The sequence below is a fragment of the Bos taurus genome, chromosome 13, assembly GCF_002263795.3.
Source record: "Bos taurus isolate L1 Dominette 01449 registration number 42190680 breed Hereford chromosome 13, ARS-UCD2.0, whole genome shotgun sequence".
Lineage (NCBI taxonomy): Eukaryota > Metazoa > Chordata > Mammalia > Artiodactyla > Bovidae > Bos > Bos taurus.
In genome coordinates, this window is record NC_037340.1 from 22,569,274 (window position 1) to 22,589,325 (window position 20,052).

A 20,052-nucleotide genomic window follows, 5' to 3' on the forward strand; every position below is an offset into this window, starting at 1 on the left:
GACTTGTTTTTCTTCCAAAAAAGTGGGAAAAAAAATCAGTCAGGATTTAAGTTAGTAATGCTCTTAAATCTGACTTAATAAGGAGCAAGACATCTGATTTTCAAGGTACTTGGTGTTTGGGTCTCGCTAGTTGAAAGTGGTTTTATTTTTCTCTCCACACAGGATATATCTAGGGAGAGCCTTTCATCAAAAACAACCAATTTCAGGGTGTGTGTTTATTTTATACAAGATGTACACATTTTCCAAGATCAAGTTTAATTAACAAAGCATTGTACAGTCTTATCTAGCAAAATCCTGAAAATGGAAGTTGGCCGTTAAAACCAGTGTATCATTAAAATTGCGAGATGGTCTTGGTCTCTCTCACAGCCCAATATCAATGCAAAAAGACTGCATTTAGGAAGAAAATTTATGGCTCGGGTTAAAATAAACAATAGACCCCTGAGAAATTTACTGAGAAAGTAACTTCAGGGACTTTTTCCCTGAAACCCGTTCAAGCCTTAAGCAACTGCAATTACACTTTTCATCTCACAGTAAATACTGTCTTTATCATTAAGAAAAAGAAAACCCCTTGTGCTTAGTCTCTTAAAAAGGACTTTTCCTCCTCTACTCACCTAAATAGAAAAACAGTGTTTTACATTTTCTGGTGAAGTCATAAGGAAAATCATGAAGGTCTCCATCTCATGAAAGAAGTCATATGGGCACCAAACTTAAAACTGTATCTTGGCAGAATTGGAAAGATACATGGCTTCCTTTGGTTTCTTCAGAACATAAGAGAATTTGAATCACTCACATTCTTAGCCTTTTTTTCCCACCCACACAAGGAAACCAGGAGGAATGCACAAATCAAAGAGCCTCATTCCTCTTGGCCACAAAGTACTCACACTTGGCAAACGGCAAAGATTTGGGTCATCATTTTTTAAACGATTGCCAAGCAGTGAGGAACTCAGTCTGAGCGCAAATAACAGCCTCCACCATCCCTTCTAGCCCTTGTGCCTGTGGCGTCGACCACAGAGCCTGTCTGCAGGTAAAAAATCCAAATTTCTGTGTGCTGAGGGGAGGCATTCATTACTCAGCAGCACCCGCTTTGACTTCATAAGCAGGACAAAAGTCCTTTGCTGGGGCAAGACTTTTTGATGTCCCTTTAAATGGTTTCGGCATCTAGTGCAATAGCATGGGTGTGGAAGTGTATTTATTGCAACCACAAGGATGTGCAAATTTATTTATAGTATAAACGGTCCTTTCCACAAGTCCTAGCTGTCAACAGCTCCCTATTTTCCTGGAGTACCCCAGGAGCCAAGAATGCTTTGTTTCTGAAGCTTGGTACCTGGAGAGCTAAAATAACAGTCTTGTTAATGAGAAGACAATGAGACTAACTGCTGTTTTGCAGTGTTTCCATGGGCCATACCTTTTAATTGCCGAGTGCTGGCAACTTAACAGACTGTAATGAGTACATTGTCCCTCTTTTTTTTTTTTTTTTGCAAGCAGCCCCTTAAGCGTGATCGAAACAGGAGTTTGTTTTGTGTACAGAGCAGAGAAGACTCTTATTAAAAGCTGACGGAAGCGTTTGGAATGAGGAGTTTATTTTGACTGGTGAGGTATGTCTTGATAGTTTGCATTCAGATGCAAGAGAAAAAAAAGAGATAAAGTGGATTAGCCTCAATCATCTGGGAGATGACATTTCTCGCCATGTTTGAAGTATTTTATGAATTAGAGAATGGGACTGATTTCGAAGCCTAAATTAATTTAATCTGTTTGCTTTTGTTTGATGCCGCAGCTGCATCGACACACCCTCCTTCTTTGAAAAATCTTCAGCTTCGAGGGTCTGGGTGTAGAAGAGCGAGTGCAGCCGAGTGAGTGGGGAGGGCGGGGGCTGCCTTGGGTGGGGAAAGGAGTCAGTTTTCAATTTCCCCCGGTGGACGTCTGGCATTCTCCGATGGGGTTTTGTCTCCAGCTTCAAGCTAGACTCTCTCACACTTGCCCATCGTGCTTTTTATTAAAGGAGAACTTGCCAGCAGAAGCCAAGAGGAGGGAAAGAAAGGAAATTATTATCCCAACTCCTTTCCCTCTAGCACGTTTTCATTGGGGTGGGGGGTGGGGGAACCCTTCAGGGTGAAGATGAAAGAGGCAGAAATGTTCCCATCGGTCATGGCCCATTAACGGTGACTGACACCCAGTTTGCTGCACATTCAGTGCGTCCATAAAACCCCAGTTGTGTTTAGAATCAGAATTCCTTTGGTGCTTTAGATGGGCCAGTATGCTCAAATTCCTGATAATCGTGCGTGTATGTCCCCAAATCTTCCTAACTCCACCTCAGAAGATGAGGACTGTGCTTTTACCCCTAGGACACGGAGGAAGTATACTTACAATGAATAACACTGTCTGAATGTTCACAGTCCCTGTTCCCAAAACTCTCAGTTACTCAAAAGGAGATTGAGTTAACCTGGTTCATCTCAGTATCAATCCATCACCAAGTCAGTTTGGCTTTTCACAACCTGATACACTGACGAGAGATGATTTTGAGGCTGGGGGGTGGGCGGAATGAAATCTGCCTATCATGATTCTTGATTCAGGATTTCAGATACTATAACTCACCTCCCCACCCCCGACTTGGTCTGAAAGGAAAGTAGATAAGCTGCTATTAGAGAAAAGAAAGTGTGGTGTAGAAATCAGAAGGGGAAAGCAAGTAGTGTCCAAGGACGGTCACGTCCCCCTAGGCAGTTTCTGGTGGCGGAAGTTGCTGAAAGTCTACAGGGCATTTATGGATTGACTTCTAGGAGGACTTTCAAAGTTGTAAGGTAGAGAAAAGGAAACCTGAGGAGTTTTCTGATGAACCTCATTGACCAGGGCATTCGCCTTGTAACACAAGTCACCCTACGTGTAGAGTGTTTTGGATTCAGGTTTGAAAAGCTGTTCCTGCCACTTGGGGTTAGAATCGCAGCCCCCTGACTGTTTGCACAGGCACCTTGAGCTTAGAAAGTTTAAAAGCAATGATAAATCTCCTTAAGCCTTTGAGATGGCAAAACAATCCCAAATCTGCAGCGAAGGCCCTGAGAGGTTAATGATCTTCCTCCAGCAATAGGGACAGCTCCCAAGGGAGCCCGGCAGGAATTCCAGGCTATTCTCTAGGCTCCTGCTCCAATTTTCATTGAAATCAATCTCTCTAAGCCTCTGTTTCCTCTTCGGTAAAATGGGAATGAGAATTCCTACAGGACAGGTGCCAAAAAGACTCAGTGAGAGGATTATGTAAAGCATTTCAACCCCAGCTTTGCAGTGTCAGTGCTATGCTGTAATTATGGTTACTGTTACTATTACACTCATCAGACTGCATCTCCTTCCCTCTGGGAATTCATTTTGAGGTTCTATCTTCTGATCTTTTCTGTAAGACAGCTATTTGCAAGCAAATGAAGGCTAGTCTTAGCCAATATAAAATGAGAAATGATTCTTCTAGGGGTACATATCCTGCCATCACTGGATTTTTATAACTATACCACATTAGAAAACAAAACACTCCTAATTAATACTCATCCAAGATTGCAGCTTTAGCCAAAATATACTTCTGTATTCTCTTTGTGAATGTTTGTGTGTTAAGGATCTCAAGTTATTTAATTTTTTTTTTTTCTTTTGGCTGCTTCGGGTCTTAGCTGCAGACACAGAGGATCTTCATTGAATCACTGGGATCTTTCAGTGTGGCGCACAGACTCTCTAGCTGCAGCTCATGGGCTCAGTAGTTACAGCACGCAGCCTTAGTTGCTCCTCGGCATGTGGGATCTCAGTTCTCCAACCATGGATGGAACCAGTGTCCCCTGCGTGGCAAGGCAGATTCTTAACCACCAGACCACCAGGGAAGTCCCAAGTCATCTAGTTTTTTGAGCACCTGCTGCTGCCGCCGCTGCTAAGTCACTTCAGTTGTGTCCGACTCTGTGTGACCCCATAGATGGCAGCCCACCAGGCTCCCCCGTCCCTGGGATTCTCCAACCTACTCGATGTTAAATGTCATACCAAATACTGAGGAGGACATAGACAAATGTCAGAAAAAAACTATCTTCATTCAATCCATTTATGAACCCACTGTCAACATAGCCCCTATACTAGTCTGTCACCTGCAAGGGACAGATTCCCAATTGAGGCTGACTTAAGAATAATTATTCGTTTGTGCACCCCATGGAGTCACAGAGGGGTTTGCTGAAGGAGAAAAGATGCTACCTAGAAAATAGAGAGATGCCAGTGCTGGCTGTTACAATCCACCACACCTCCTGACTGATAACAGCATTAATCTCATTCATACAAACCACACCCAGAGTTCATACAAATACCACACAAACAAGAACGTCCTTTTCACACTGAAAAAATGATGATACTTGAATCTTCCAGGAATTAAGTCAAAGCAGACTTAAAAAGCAGATCCATTGTTACCAAGGGATCTTCCACAGGGAGCTGTGTTTCAGGGCCATCACTCAGCCTAGTTCTAGAAACCTGGTGCCTTTGGTACCTAGAACAGATGGAGAGGTGAGGACAGAAATGTGCTCTTCTACTCCACCTCCCATGCTGGGCAAGCCAGGCATGCTGCCCTGCCTGGTATGCGTGGTGCCAGAAATGAGGTGTCCTTTTCCTGTCGACTAGCCCTCTAAACAGTAAGCTCTTGGCGGGCAGCAGGAGGGTCCACCCTGCTCACAATTTACTGCGACGTTTCACAGGGTGGGGGCAGAGAAGTGAACAAAACAAAGTCCTTTCTCAGGGACCTTTTCTTCCCATGGACTAAACAGGTAAACATACATCAGATGTAAGAGGTGCTAAGAAGAAAGTGGAAAGGCAGGAATAGTTCGCTCCAGGCTTCTCCTTCTCTGGGGTCCTGGAAACTCCATCAGAGAGCTGTCCCGGTGGAAGAGGACCAATGGGGTCCAGAGCTAAGACCCGCCCCCTGACTCCAGCCCTTTTGAAGAGCAGCATTGGTTGGGGTGGAGGACAGGGGTTGCAGTCAGAACTCAGGTTTAAGCCAAGTAAAATGAGAAGCTGTTGCAGATTCCTGAACAGAGAATTGGTAGTATTAGAACTCTGAATGGGACCTGCCACCTGAAAATATGCCACTTTGAAATAAGAATTATTTTGAGTTGTAGGCATTTGCATTCCTGGAATCGCTTATCTGCCTAAAAGCATTGCTTTCCCCAAGAACTCAGTTGCCATTAATCCCTTTCCAGAGAGCAACTCTAGTCTCTTTTAGAGACACAGCTCCTCACCCAAGCAGACAGTGTCACTGAACTACTGTGTCGCCCATTTCTTCTCCTGTGAGCCCATTTATCTTTCAAAAAAGCAATTGTTCTCCCAGAAGTGCCCCTTTGTCCCTCCCCATCTTCTAAGATGATGGTGCAGAAACCCTAAAATCCAACCACCTCCTTGAGTCACGTTGCCTTGTGAACGCCCCTGCCCAGGTAGGTAATTAAATCTGTTTTCTTTTCTTGCTAACTAGCCTTTTGTCTATTTAATTTGTAGGCCCTCAAGGAAAACACTGAACAGGACAGAGAAGAAGCTTTTTCTCCCTGACACTGTCTTCTCTTTAGACACCTTCTGTTCCACCACTGACCCATTCATATTTAGACTGAGTACATGAAAACAGCTTTACCTCCAGAGTTGTGAAATGATATAAATTCTCACTCAAAAACAACAAATATATAAGGATATTTTTTTAATGTCTAAAGTTTATTAAGAGGGACTTCCCGACACCGTACTTCCAAGGCAAGGGGCCCAGGTTCTATCCCTGTTCGGGTAACTAGACCCCAAAGATTCTGCATTCCACAACAAAGGTCGAAGATCCTGTGTGCTGCAAATAAGACCCAGCGCAGCCAAATAAATAAATAAAAATAAATGTTTAAAAAAAAATAAGAAGGATCTTAAAAAAAAAAGTTTATTAAGAAGCCCTGGTACTAACAGTCTCTCTCATATCCTTCTCAACTAATCTTATAGATGGAGACAGTTTTTCAAGGGGCCTGCCTGGGTTCTAACCTCAGAACTGTGGAATTTCATCCTCTCCATCTGCTCCTCTTTCCACAAAGATAAAGAAGCCAGGCCCTTGCTGGTTATAGACTTCAGGGGAAGGAGGGCAAAGGGAGCGCCCAGAGATAAATGACCCAAGGTCAATGGGCCAGTGGAGTGGTCTAGGATGGACTTTTTTCCTCCTTTGAATGAATAGCCACCAGGCAGAGCATTCTCTTTTTTTGCATTAACACATCATCACTGTCATTCTCCACGCCAGGAACAATCCTTATAATAATGCGGACACTTTCTTCACTGAAACACTTTTCCTGAGACGCACTGCATTGTATCATTTGGGAAACCAGGTGGGGGAAAACTCAGGGAAGTTAAATACGTGACTGAGATGCTCAGAAGGTCCGCTGCTGACACAGAAAGGGATCATAGATACAGTTCAGTGGGTCTGGTCCCATCAACGGCAGACATTTCGTCTCCGTCTAAGTACTGTTCTTAGTATCTGTGTAACTGTTATGAAAAAACAGCACACTCTCTTGGTCATGGTCTTCACACTCTTTATTACCTACCAGGCCCTTTACTGTCTTAATTATATCTGACTTGCCGAGATTTAGACTCCAGTGGCCAGAATCTAGGCTCTGGTCTCCCAACATTCCAAAGAACCCAGAGAGCAACACAAATACTAGAAGAGCAAAGATTCCTAGGAAAAGGCCTTCCCGAGCGACTCAGCAATGGATGAGCATCGTGGGGACAAGAAATAGGATCTTTTTCCACTGCCACCCTTTGCCTATAAAAGCTTTATTTCTTGTTACTTTAATTAAGTTTCTGACATCACCTCAGGAAAAATTCTGTGTTCATGCAGGCTTGCAGAAAATATCTCAGAACCCCACAACAGCAGGAAACCAAGAACTCAGACACCCACCCCAGCCCCCACCGACTCCCCAGCAGTTACAAAGTCACTGTTACTAAAAGTAACAGTCAGAGAATCAAAGCCTCATCAGGGCCTGTCTTATCTTCCTATGCTCCAATCTTCCCCTTCCCATTGTCCCTCCAGCCCGTACGAGGATCCATCTCTAGCGTTTCCAAAGGCGGCCCTGCTGCAGAAACACCTTTCTTTCTGCAGAAACACCCTTCCGTGGTCTCTACTGCCCCCATCCCCTGTGGCCCAGCCTCAGGGATCATGACCCCGTGGGGTCCTGAGCTGCACAGAGTGGCTGCCAAGGCTGGAACCCTTCACATCCCGTCCCCAGCATTGCAGAGACGGGCCTCCTCCTGGGAGAACACACACCTGAAAGAAGGGAAGTGTATTTCAAGACGCAACAGTTATCGTGGGGAAATCATGGCTTCTTGTGTGGTTCTAACATCGGCAAGTTGTTTCTAGCTTCCACTTACAAAAAAAGGCAACGCTGGTCCACAGATCTTATCATGTTTTTCACTCACACAACACAATTTAGATTTTCATTTTCACGAGAATGTCTTCAAGGGGGCTGGAGTGATTCAGCTCTTGAATCTGACCCGTAATATTGTCTCTTGTTCGTAAAGAACTTTCCGGCTTAGAAAGTGCTTCCCATAGTGCATTTGTTCATTAGGCCCTCGAGGCGGGCCAGGAAGCTGGAGAGGGCTTGGTTTCACCAGGGCTTCTAGCTGCTGGGAAACAGTCCACACCCACCAGGGCCTGCTGCTGTGACTGAGGGGGCATCTCACTTAAAATATAGAGCCACATTGCACTCTAGTGAAATTGCACAAAATGCATAGTGACCTTTCAGACTTTGCACACTTTATTCAACAAGTATTTATGAAGTTCCTACACTGTACCACCCTCTAACTAGGCACTATGGACCCTGCAGAGAGCAACAAAAGGCATGGTCCCCCTAAATTCTTACGGACAAGATACATATTAACCTATAACCACACAAAGTAAACATAAAGAAACAGGATGCCAACTTAGTCAAGGCAAGCTTCCTGGAGGAGGTGATCCGTGCATTGAGATGTGGGGGACTGGGGGCATTGGGAGAGCAGAGAAGGGAATAAAACTGCAAGGAGAGCGTGGATGGTAAAGGGCCTCCGAGAAGGCTACCTGGGGGAGCACGGGACACAAGGAGCATGTGGCAGGGGAGGATGAGGCTGGAGAGGGAAGGAGTCCAAGTGCAGGGATTGTAGGGATGGCTTCCGGAGCTGCATCCTTAGCACTAGGGTATCAGGAAGCCATTCAAGGGAAGGATCAGGATGAGATGGATTCTGTCAAGTATCACACTGTGGGATTATGAGAGGGAAGGAATCGGAATGGGGGAAGGTAAACTAGTCATGACGCTATTGAAGCAATTCATGTGAGAGATAATGAGAGCCAAAGGGACTTCCCTGGGGGTCCAGTGGTTCCATCCCTGGTCAGGGGACCTAAGATTCAGCAAGGGGTGTGGCCGAAAAACAAAAAAAGAATGAAAGCCAAGATGAGTGGTAAGACAAGAGAGGGAGAGAAATGAGAGGATTCCAGAAATAGAAGGTAAAAACCAAAAGAAGTGAAAGATGGATCGAGTATGAAATGAAGAAGAGAAAGATATCAAGGTGTCCTTTTTAAAGCAATACTGTGTACTTTGATGATATTCACTTAAAATATTTGAATGTGTGTAAAACCATGACTAATGTCCCCCGAAGCAAGTCCCATCAGACTTTCTCTTTGTACCAACGCGGAGTTCTCAGACTCGGAATCTGTGAAGAACTCCAACAGGTTCTGACAGTGTACAGAGCATCTGTTACCCTCCAGTGTCTTGTTTATCAGGCTTGATTGGTTCTTTAATGTGCTGAGTGTTTAAGTAACTGGCCCAAGGTGATGACAGAGCCACGATTTACTGCTGAAGACAGAAGTAGGTAGGAATTGAGACATCATAGCTTAGGAAATTAAGGCACTGCTATTTCCAGAATCTAAGAGTTAATAATACCATATCAATTTACAGAGAAGTAAAACAACATTCAAACAAAAATTCATTCGCGTGCCAATGAATCACTGTTGAAGGAGAAAGAAGGTACATTCATCAGTTCACTAGAAACATTTTTATACTTTAAAACAGGGGTCCCCAGCCTCTGGGACCTAATGCCTAATGATCTGATGTGGAGTTGATGTTATAATAACAGAAATAAACTGCATAATTGATGTAATGTACTTGAAACATCCTGAAACCATCCACTTCCCACTCCAGTCCATGGAAAAACTGTCTTCCACACAACCAGTCCCTCGTGCCAAAAAAGGTTGGGAATCACTGTCTTAAGGTATTTAAAGTTACTTTAAGGTATTTACAACTGAATCCAGAAATCAACCCAATTGCATGCTGAGGATTAAAGATTTCCCCACGTTCAAATCAACACCATGAAGTTAGTGCTTTTTATTTCATTCAACAAATATTTATTAAGTGAACTACCTTACTGTTGTTCAGTTGCAAAGTTGTGTCCAACTCTTTGCAACACCATGGACCGCAGCACGCCAGGCTCCACTGTCCCTCACTCTCTCCCAGAGTTTGCTCAAATGCATGTCCATTGAGTCGGGGATGCTATCTAAGCATCTCATCCTCTACCTTGGAAAAGTTATTTAACATTTTGGATCTCAGTTTCTACATTAGTAAAAAGTGGACCCTAATAGTACCTGCTTTCTAGAATTGCTGTAAGGATCAATTGACACAACCGTCTTAGATTAGCTGGTGCCTGGCTGCCTCTTCAACACCATCTTGAGCCACACTCCCCCAACTAACAAATATCTAATAAAACCTTCTTTTCCTCTTCCCAAAGCTTCTCTGATGCATTTTCCTTCACGAAAACATTCTGCCTCTGGCTGGCTTATATTCATCCTTCACGTGTTGTAAGGGCGGAAACAGTAGAAAAAGATATGGGGACCAAAGTTACCTCCCCACAACACAATATATATAAGTATGTTTGTGTACGCAAATGAACACATACACGCACTTGCATATTTGTATGTAAGTCAACAGTCCAGTGCTATGAGGATTGGAGGCAGAATCTGTACTGGAAGTCAACGTTCTAATAGGAACTTGAGACCCTCACGCTGGAAGAAACCACACTATTGTCCTCTGAGTTGACCTGACCTTTGTAAGCATATTTCACTCTGTTGCGGCCCGTGATGTTTGGGATTTTTCTTTAATGCTTCTGTGAATGTATTAGGGAGTTCCAAGTAAGTGTACTATGGATTATTAAAAGCATGAAAAATCAGCCCTGAAAAGAAAGTTGTAATGATTGGAAGAAGGACAGGACCAACCAATGACCAAATGTCTGCCTCTAGAATGACCAGCAGATGCTCTTTGACGGGAGGCTGGGTCTGTGGAGGATGGATGAGACAGCTTCCTTATGCAACAAGACAGAGCATTTTAATAACAATATAGGACACTGAGAACTGGATTTTTGGTGTCTAAAACATTTAGACCGTCCTAGAATTTAGAACCCCGAGTTAGAATCCTTTCCCTACCACTGTGCTGTGCCGTGCTTAGTTGCTCAGTCATGCGCAACTCTTTGAGACCCCATGGACTGTACCCCGCCAGGCTCCTCTGTCCATGGAATTCTCCAGGCAAGAATACTGGAGTGGGTTGCCATGCCCTCCTCCAGGGGATTTTCCCAAACCAGGTTTCCCTCATTGCAGGTGGATTCTTTACCATCTGAGCCACCAGGGAAGCCCAACCCTACTGCTAAGTAGCAATTAATCTCTCCAAGTCTCAGTTATTCTTTTTTTGCCAAATGGGAATAATAATATCTACCTTATTTAACTTATATGCAGAGTACATCATGAGAAATGCTGGACTGGAAGAAACACAAGCTGGAATCAAGATTGCCGGGAGAAATATCAATAACCTCAGATATGCAGGTAACACCACCCTTATGGCAGAAAGTGAAGAGGAACTAAAAAGCCTCTTGATGAAAGTGAAAGTGGAGAGTGAAAAAGTTGGCTTAAAGCTCAACATTCAGAAAGCAAAGATCATGGCATCTGGTCCCATCACTTCATGGGAAATAGACGGGGAAACAGTGGAAACAGTGTCAGACTTTATTTTTCTGGGCTCCAAAATGACTGCAGATGGTGATTGTAGCCATGAAATTAAAAGACGTTTACTCCTTAGAAGGAAAGTTATGACCAACCTAGATAGCATATTCAAAAGCAGAGACATTATTTTGCCAACAAAGGTCCGTCTAGTCAAGGCTATGGTTTTTCCAGTGGTCATGTATGGATGTGAGAGTTGGACTGTGAAGAAGGCTGAGCGCTGAAGAATTGATGCTTTTGAACTGTGGTGTTGGAGAAGACTCTTGAGAGTCCCTTGGACTGCAAGGAGATCCAACCAGTCCATTCTCAAGGAGATCAGCCCTGGGATTTCTTTGGAGGGAATGATGCTGAAGCTGAAACTCCAGTACTTTGGCCACCTCATGCGAAGAGTTGACTCATTGAAAAAGACTCTGATGCTGGGAGGGATTGGGGGCAGGAGGAGAAGGGGATGACCGAGGATGAGATGGCTGGATGGCATCACTGACTTGATAGACGTGAGTCTGAGTGAACTCCGGGAGTTTGTGATGGACAGGGAGGCCTGGCATGCTGCGATTCATGGGGTCTCAAAGAGTCAGACACCACTGAGCAACTGAACCGAACTGAATATCTACCTGCTAGGTTTTTGTAGTTATTCTAACCTATCTGGCTGTGTCGGGTCTTAGTTGAGGCACATGAGATCTTTGTTGTCGTGCGTGGTCTCTCTAGTTGTGGCATGAAGGCTCAAGAGCACGTGGGCTTCAGTAGTTGTGGCTCACAGGCTTAGTTGCTCCAAGGCATGTGGGATCCTAGTTCTCCGAGTAGGGATCAAACCTGTGCCTCCTGCATTGCAAGGCAGACTCTTAACCACTGGACCACCAGGGAAGTCCCCTGTAAAGTTTTAACAAGAAAATAATTTGTTCCTGGCTTCTAGTAACAATTCAACAAAAGCTGGCTCCAGTGTCCACTTCCTACCTTACTCCTCTCAAGACTGGTCAATCAGTATTAAGAAATTATGATCACGAAATATATTTTATTTCTCTTGAAACTATGTGTAAGAATCATTGAGTGCAAAGAATACTAAAATACCAAATGAAATTAAACCGTAAAGGATGCGTTTGGGGAAAAGATGGAGTTTGTTCCAGAACAATCATTTTAAACAAAAACAAATTAAGAGGCAGTAATGGCATCCATAAGATCAATAAAAATGTTTAGGCAGTCCGCACTGTGGCTAATTCACATGGGTGACTGACCGGGCTGCGGAGTTAAATTTAGATAAAGAAACAGACTCTTCCTTAGAGAAAACTTGAGCATGAAGGTTGCACCACACATGTTTGAGTGATAGATAGAAATGGAAAAGATCTATGCCTCTTTTGTCCTTATCTTTTAAGGACAGCTGAACAAATGGTACATTCCTCAGGAGTAGAGTAAGTGGCAATGAACCATGTGTTTTCCAATATGACCTGGAAAATAAGTGTCAGGGTCTGCAGTGGGACTCACCAAACCCCAGGGTAACCTACAACACTGATATATCGAAATCACAACCGATGACAGAGAGGACTGGTTCCTTTGACATCAGGGGCTTTGTTCATGCAGAATTCATTCCTGGGGTCAAACAATCCATCAAGCTTATGGAGAAATTCCAAAGTCTGAGAGATTCTCAGCATTGCAGAAAGAGGGGATTCTAGTTCAAGGCTTCAACTCAGACTAAGCCTCTGTAAAATACTTTTGATATTTAAAAAAAGAAAAGAAAAAAATCTGATAAGACACCCTCCTTGATCAAACTTTAGTCAGGCTTCTCAGAACCTTCTTCTCACCTTGGCCTCAACCTTTAGAATATTACAACAGTCTTTATGTTGCTCAGTTTTAGAAAAATTCCTGCTAAATTGGTTTAGCAAGGACCCTCACCCTCAATATCTGATCCACCCTCCATACCGGATCGAATTTCTCATCTTCTATACTTGGCTGGTATCACATCACCCTGGCCTGCTTTCAGCAAGAATCATAAGTTCATTTAGCCAGACTTCCCCTTTACCTGGATCTAACTTTAGTAATTTTTCATCCACTGACGCCATTCCTTGGCTACAAATCCCAACTTGTCCATTCAGAATGGAGCCCAATTCTGCACTGAGGTCTCTCTACCCCATTATAATTGTTCCTGAATAAAATCTACTTTCACAGCTCTAATTTCTGTCTGGCTCTGGTTTTCTTTAACACTTCCCAGCCAGATCAGTCATCTTTTCCCCAGTGTTGGCTCCAATCACATGCAACTGTTCCTCAAAATCAAATTCACTCTCAGAAGATGAAGATTCCCCACCAGGAAAGGAATATGAAAGCCTGTCTGTATTGTAGGCTTAGGAAAAAAAGCCAAGGGACTTCCCTGATGGTCCAGTGGTTAAGAATCCACCTTGCAATGTAAGGGACATGGGTTCAATCCCTGGTCAGGGAACTAAGATTCCACATGTCGAGGAGCAACTAAGCCCAGAAGCCACAACTAGAGAGTCTGTGTGCCGCAGCGAAAATCCACATGATGTGACAAAGATCCTGCATGCAGCAACTAAGACCTGATTCAGCCAAATAAGTAAATAGATAATAAAATTAAATAATGTTAAAGAAAAAAATAAAAGAGAGAGAATATTTACTAAAAAGAAGTCTTCACATTGTTTGAATAAATGGCCCCAGGTGACTACTTTAAAGGTGACAGACAACAACTATTCAACTGTTTATGCTTTGTTCTTTAAACATTATACGGTGTCATAGGCACAGCTCTCGCACTCATTAGTTAAGTCACAGATGCATAGCATCCAGTGACTTGAACTAACTTGGCTGAGGGTCTTGGTTATCTCCAGTTTGACTTCCTAGCTCACTTTTACAGATCCTCTAAATAAAGTTCATTTTAAAGCCTTTGGTCTCTGACAAAGGGAAGCTCTTTCTGAATGAGCTCTCCTTACCCTTACTCCAGGCCAACAATATTCTAAGGACTTTATTAATATCCTTGCTGGCCGTATCCTGGGATGTCAGACCTCACATTGGACTTTCTTTGATGGTACCAAGTCCTAGTTGCAGCATTCAGGAGCTAGTTCCCTGACCAGGGACGCAGCCTGGGCCCCCTGCATTGGAAGCACAGAGTCTTAGCCACTAGACCACCAGGACGTCCCTCTCTCTCCCCACAATTTTTTTTAATAATGAATGTGTTTTTATTTCTCTTATAATTTAAAAAACATGAACATTCTGTAATTCAGCTGCAGCCTTTACTTCCAGCTGAGTTCTTCATATATTAATATATACTACATATATTAATAACAGACTCTTGTTCTGGAAGGCAGTTAGCTTTTCATCATTCTTTCTTTCTAAATAACATCCGAAGACAAATCCCATAGGGACAAATAGACGTACCCAGTGGTCACACACAACCTGAAGTAAGTTCATCATGAATGCTGTGGCCTTGGAGCCAACAACAACCCCACAGCCAAGGGCAGCAGAGAGCCCAGCCATCCCCTCCCTCTCTCCACTTTTGATTCCCATGAGCGACCCAGTCTCCATTCACACCAGTCACTTCCCAAGCCTGTCCCTATTGCCTCCATCACCAGTTTGTCCCAAAGTCTGACAAGCAAAGTCCTTCATTTCTATTTGAACATCTTTTCCTCTAAATACCCTACAGGCTTTCACCTTCCCCATCCCCATTCCCCAAGTCCCCCTTCTGGGACCTCAATGTCACATCCTAGGGCACCCAAGACTCCCCCAGCTCCACTTCCTGGTCACTTCTACCCCCATACCCACTAACAAGGCAAGGTGCCCAAAGCATCATTCGCGACATAACCATTAGACTTTTCTGAATTTAATTTTTTCTTTCTTTTCTTAAACAAAGGGATTTTTACATTAGCAATCAGGATTTAGATTGCTCTTGCTGTCCAAGAGAAGTCTAGATGGGACAGTTTCGGGATAAGAATTCATTTAGCGAGTCCTAGAAAGCCTGACAAGTTGCAGGAGCTATTCTCAGTTCAGGTGAGCCCAGTGTTGAGCCAGGCGCACGCTCTTGGCCTGTGGTCCAGCCAATGAGCCCTCTGGTCTCTAGACAGGCTGTTCAGCCCTCAGGCGTTGCTGGAACTGGGGGTCAAGGCCCCAGAAACCACCCAGACAGCGGGAGCAAGAAACTTGGTGGTCAGGTGAGAGGGCGGCCAGTCCTGAGTATATCTAAAGAGCCTTCTGTTGTTTTCCTTCAAATAACTTCCAAAGGGGGATAGCTTAGAAAAATCTGAGAGCATTCAAAGAACAAAGATGTGAAAGGGGCTGGAAAATAGGACCCATGAGAGCTGGGAAAAAGAAGCTCTGATTCTCAGTCTGAGGAAGAGAAGTCTAGAGGCCATTTCACAAAAGCCTGCGAGGTTTAAAGGGATATTCCTCAGAGGACTGGAGACCAGCTGTCACGGTCTCCAGTGAGGGCCGAACAAAAGGAAATGAGCTTCGGCTTCCACAGGAGTGACTTAAGCTAGAAATAATCTCTGCCAATGAGGTTATCAGGCTTGGGATAAGTTACCGAGGGAGACAAGGGCCTCTCCTCTGGACAAAACATGGAGAAGGCCATCTTCCAGGGCCAGTCAGGTGCAATGCCGTCAGCAGGCAGAGGAGAAGAAGGGCACCCGGGTCCAGTCTCACTGGCCACGTGAGCCTAGGACTTTTACAAACAGCTGATGCTTTTGCGCAGCAGCATAATGGTTTTTTGGACACCGGCATTTGCAGAACTGAGCCAGGGGAGAGGTAAAAGAGAAGGTATGCGAGGAATGAGAAAAAGGAAGAGAAACTGAATCATTTTCCCTGGGAGAACAAAGGAGAGACTGCAAATAACCAAACGCGGGCCCTTAGTAACTGTCAATTTCTCCAGTAAGAATCTCTCAGTTTTTCATATGAAAATCAGCTTCCTTATAAGTACACTAATTGGCCATTCTTTTCCTTTCTTTCCTGGTTTCCTGGTATTCTTTTGTATGCTCCCTTTACACCTTCAGTTTCCTACACAGTAAAAGCCACAGATTTTTGCTATTGAACCCAAGGCTTTACAAATCCAAAGCCAGAGTGTGTGGTATGACATGACCTGTCTATTTAAACTGAAACCTAGCATCGAATTCCTAGATATTTCTCTTGTTTTTAATTCTTTAAGACCTTCGGGTGTCTCTCCGACCTTCAGCCTTTTTCAGTCCTGTTCAGTCCAACACAGAAGGCTGACTCCTGTGTCCCCAGAGCAGCATCAAGGGGCAGTGACGCCCACTGGGCCGAAGTGCCCAGAAACACTCTCCATAGACGCGGGACTCCAGGGGTCAGCCAGCAGCCGCCCTCACAGTGCGGCCGAGTGACACCATCTGTCCCCGGCATCTGCTCCCACTCAGAGCACACCTGAGGACAATGGAAAGAAGGACACCTGTCTCAGCCTCAGCCGGTGTCCCGTGGTCTGCCCCTGGAGTGGCCAGCGGCAGGACCACCTTCATCAGGGAGCTGCAAAGGTGGGTACCAGGCTGTGAGTCCCAGTAGAGCTGGGCCTCCTCTGCTCTGTTTGCTGGATGTGTCCCTGGTGCCTAGAACAGTGCCCAGTGCCCTGAGGGAGCATCAGTATGGATACTCGGTGCAGAACAAACAGATGCCAGAGCACAAAGGGCCCTGGACACCATCCATCCCCACCCCTTGTTCCAGACAAAGTTCAGTACAAGGCCTTTCTCAGGCTTGTTACAGTCCTTGAAGACATATCTGCGCTGTCTCATTTCCTCACCACTGGCAATAAATATCTTCTCTGGGACTTTCCTGGCGGTCCAGTGGTTTAGATTCAGCTTCCAATGCAGCGGACATGGGTTTTATCCCTGGTTGAGGAAGTAAGATCCCACAAGCCTTGTGGGGAAAAAAAAATTTTTTTAATAATAATAAAAATAAATAAGTACCTTTCTGATGCATTAGTCCACACTAAAATGTTGTTCAGTCACTAAGCTGTGTCCGACTCTGTGACCCCATGGACTGTAGCCCATCAGGCTCCTCTGTCCATGGGATTTCCCAGGCACAAATACTGGAATAGGTTGCCATTTCCTCCTCCAAGAGATCTTCCTGACCCAGGGAGCAAACCCATGTCTCCTGTGTCTCCTGCATTGGCAGGCAGGTTCTTTACAACTGAGCCACCTGGGAAGTTCATGCTAACATGTTACTGGGTACTAATGAGTTAACGTGTGTATGTGTCTGTCTGTCTGTCTGTCTGTTGCTCTGTCTCTGTCTCTCTCTCTTGGACTCTAGGCCTGAAGCTGACCTTCCCCTAGGCCCCCTTGCACCAACCCCTCCTTACTGGGTGATGGGCATTCACCCCAGAGGCAGAAAAGAAAGGATTCTCCTCCATCGTGCCAGAATTCTTGAGCTGGTGCCAAGAGACAGCCTCCTGGAGAAGAGCCAGGTGAGACGGGGTTTCACACGTCGACCAAGGACAGATTTCACCAGCCACCCCGGAACGTGCACGCACGCAGCCCTTCCAAGTTGAGTGAACACAGAGGAAGCCCTCACAAGATGAGGAAGCAAGAGAGTGGCACTCGGGGGCCCCAGTAAGCCCTGTCATCACCCCAGCCTGGGGCTGCCAGCAAGCCTGTGCCAGGGGAAGTGGGCTGGGCCACCAGAGGTGCTGCTGAGGTGAGGCACAGGGTAAAAGCTTCTGACTGCTGGCAGTACCAGCCCCCAAACTTGGCCGTGTGTGCCCAGAACCACCAGGAGCTTTTGAAAAGCAGACCCACTGCACCCAGGTTCAGATCTACCAACTGCATCAGAGTCTGTTTTTTAAAATGCTGCGATTCTCATGTCCAGCCCAGTTCAAATAACTGCTGTACTGGCTGACTGACATACATTCTCTCCCTAAACTCCCCCTCCCCTGCGATAGGAAATTTGGTGCCTCGAGTTACACCAGTAGACTATCAGCATCACTGGGGCTTTCCTGGCATTTCTACAGTGAGTCTGACTTTGCTCCTCTGGGTCACATCCCTGAGCCAGCATCTCCACTGAGTACCTGAGGTGAAGTCGCCTTTTCCTCTGTTATGAGTTAGGAGATGAAAGGCAAGTGCAAACATTTGTCTCTTTGATTCAGGAAACCCCAGCACCCTCTCTATCTTGGAGAAGAGGTAGCCAAAGTGGGTCAGCCACACTCCTTTATCTCAGGAGCTGAGGGTCGTGGTGGAGAGCTGGACCGTAGACAGCTGAGCAGGAAGAGAAAGCTGATGGATACAGAATTTCTACAGGCGGACAGGATCTTTGTTGAGACAAGGAGGATTCTACTCAATCAGAATCGGAAAGGGAAAATTCCTTTTTACTGCACCTACAGGCTCTGGTCCCAAGCGTGTCCCAGGCAAGGGGACCTTTCTAGATTTCATCTTTCTTGGTTCCACCACTCAGCTGCCTCCCTCCAGGGCTTATTCACCTGGAAATGGGCTCTCAACAGATTCCACAGGATGGAGCCCTGCACTTGAGCTCCAATCTGAGGATCTGAGGCTCCATCTCTTTTTGTGGCCAAGGCTCCATTTGACAGCTGTTCCCTGACTCCGGGGGCTTCCCAGGTGGCGCTAGTGGTAAAAGAACCCGCCTGCCAATGCAGGAGTCATAAGAGATGAGGGTACGATCCCTGGGTGTTGAAGATCCCCTGGAGGAGGGTATGGCAACCCACTCCAGTATTCTTGCCTGGAAAAGTCCATGGACAGAGGAGCTTGGTGGGCTATAGTCCATAGGGTCACAAAGAGTCAGATGTGACCAAAGCGACTTAGCACCCATGCCCTGACTCCAGTTCCTTTCTGGCTTCTCCTGTCCCCTCTCTGGCCCCTGAATCCTAGCCCCTGTGCCTCACAGCCTCGACACCACTGCTGCCAGCTCACTCACATTTCCCCCCCACTGGCCTCAGCCCCACCTGTTGTCTCTTGCTGGCTCTCCCTGACCCTGGTCACCTGCCCTCAGAAATGTCACTTCCCCTCTGTCACCCTCATCTGATATCACCCTCGGCCTGCTTCATCTCCTACCATTTCCTTCATCTGTCCCTCTTCCTGCCCCCACCCTTCCCCTTATTCTGTCTCTCATGGGAACACTGGATGATATGAATTGTAAGTGGAAGGCACACATTCAGAGGATTTCATGTATAAATGACACTGTTTTCTTTATTTACACTGACTGCCATGCAATTAGTCGCCTTTAACCAGTGACTTCTCCCAAAACAATGCCTTTAAAATATGCCCTTTAAATGTTTTCATCTCTGTAAAATTTCTGTTCCTTAATAATAAGGGTGGTTGCTGTTTCTTTTATAGACCCAAGAATTCAAGAATGTACATTTATACGAATTCTCAGCATTCACCAAAGCCTCTTAATTACCTAGGATGCTTTTTAATAGAACACAATGCCTGGCCTCCACATCCAGGTATTTCCATTCAATCAGCCTGAAGTTGGACTCTGCATCAATATTTTAAACACACTTCCCAGGAGAGGCTGATGTGCAGAAAAGCTCGAGAGTCACTGATTTATAGGAAAATCACTCATGATAAATGTATATTCAAATAGTCAATTCCTGAGAGTCTTGATTTAAAGCAGCAGCTCCTAACCAAATCCAACTGAGGCAAAGCAAAAGATCTTAAATCCCGCCCTACCCCACCCACTCCCAATTACCAATAGAGAAGGACTCTGGGATAAAGTATTGAAAGGCAACAAACCCGTGATTTTACATCTAAAACAATGTTGTGTGTATCTTAAAGGTAATCCAGACATTTTCTAATTTGCTTGTGTTTTATATGTGGTGCAAGGAATACAAGTTATTCAAAGAACACAAATTCATTGGCAGCATATCACCAATGATTTGTTCCTGAAGAAGGAAATGTTAGGAAGGTTATATAATCATTCATTTCACCAATAAGCATATAGATGAATATGTGGATTTAAGGACTAGTTACTGGGAAATAATAGGCCAAAAATACTGTTTATAACAAAATGCATGAAAATCAAGGTGCTGGCTGACTCAGTTCCTGGTGAGTGCTCTCTTCCTGGCTTATAGAGAGAGCTACCTTGTCACTGTGTTCTCA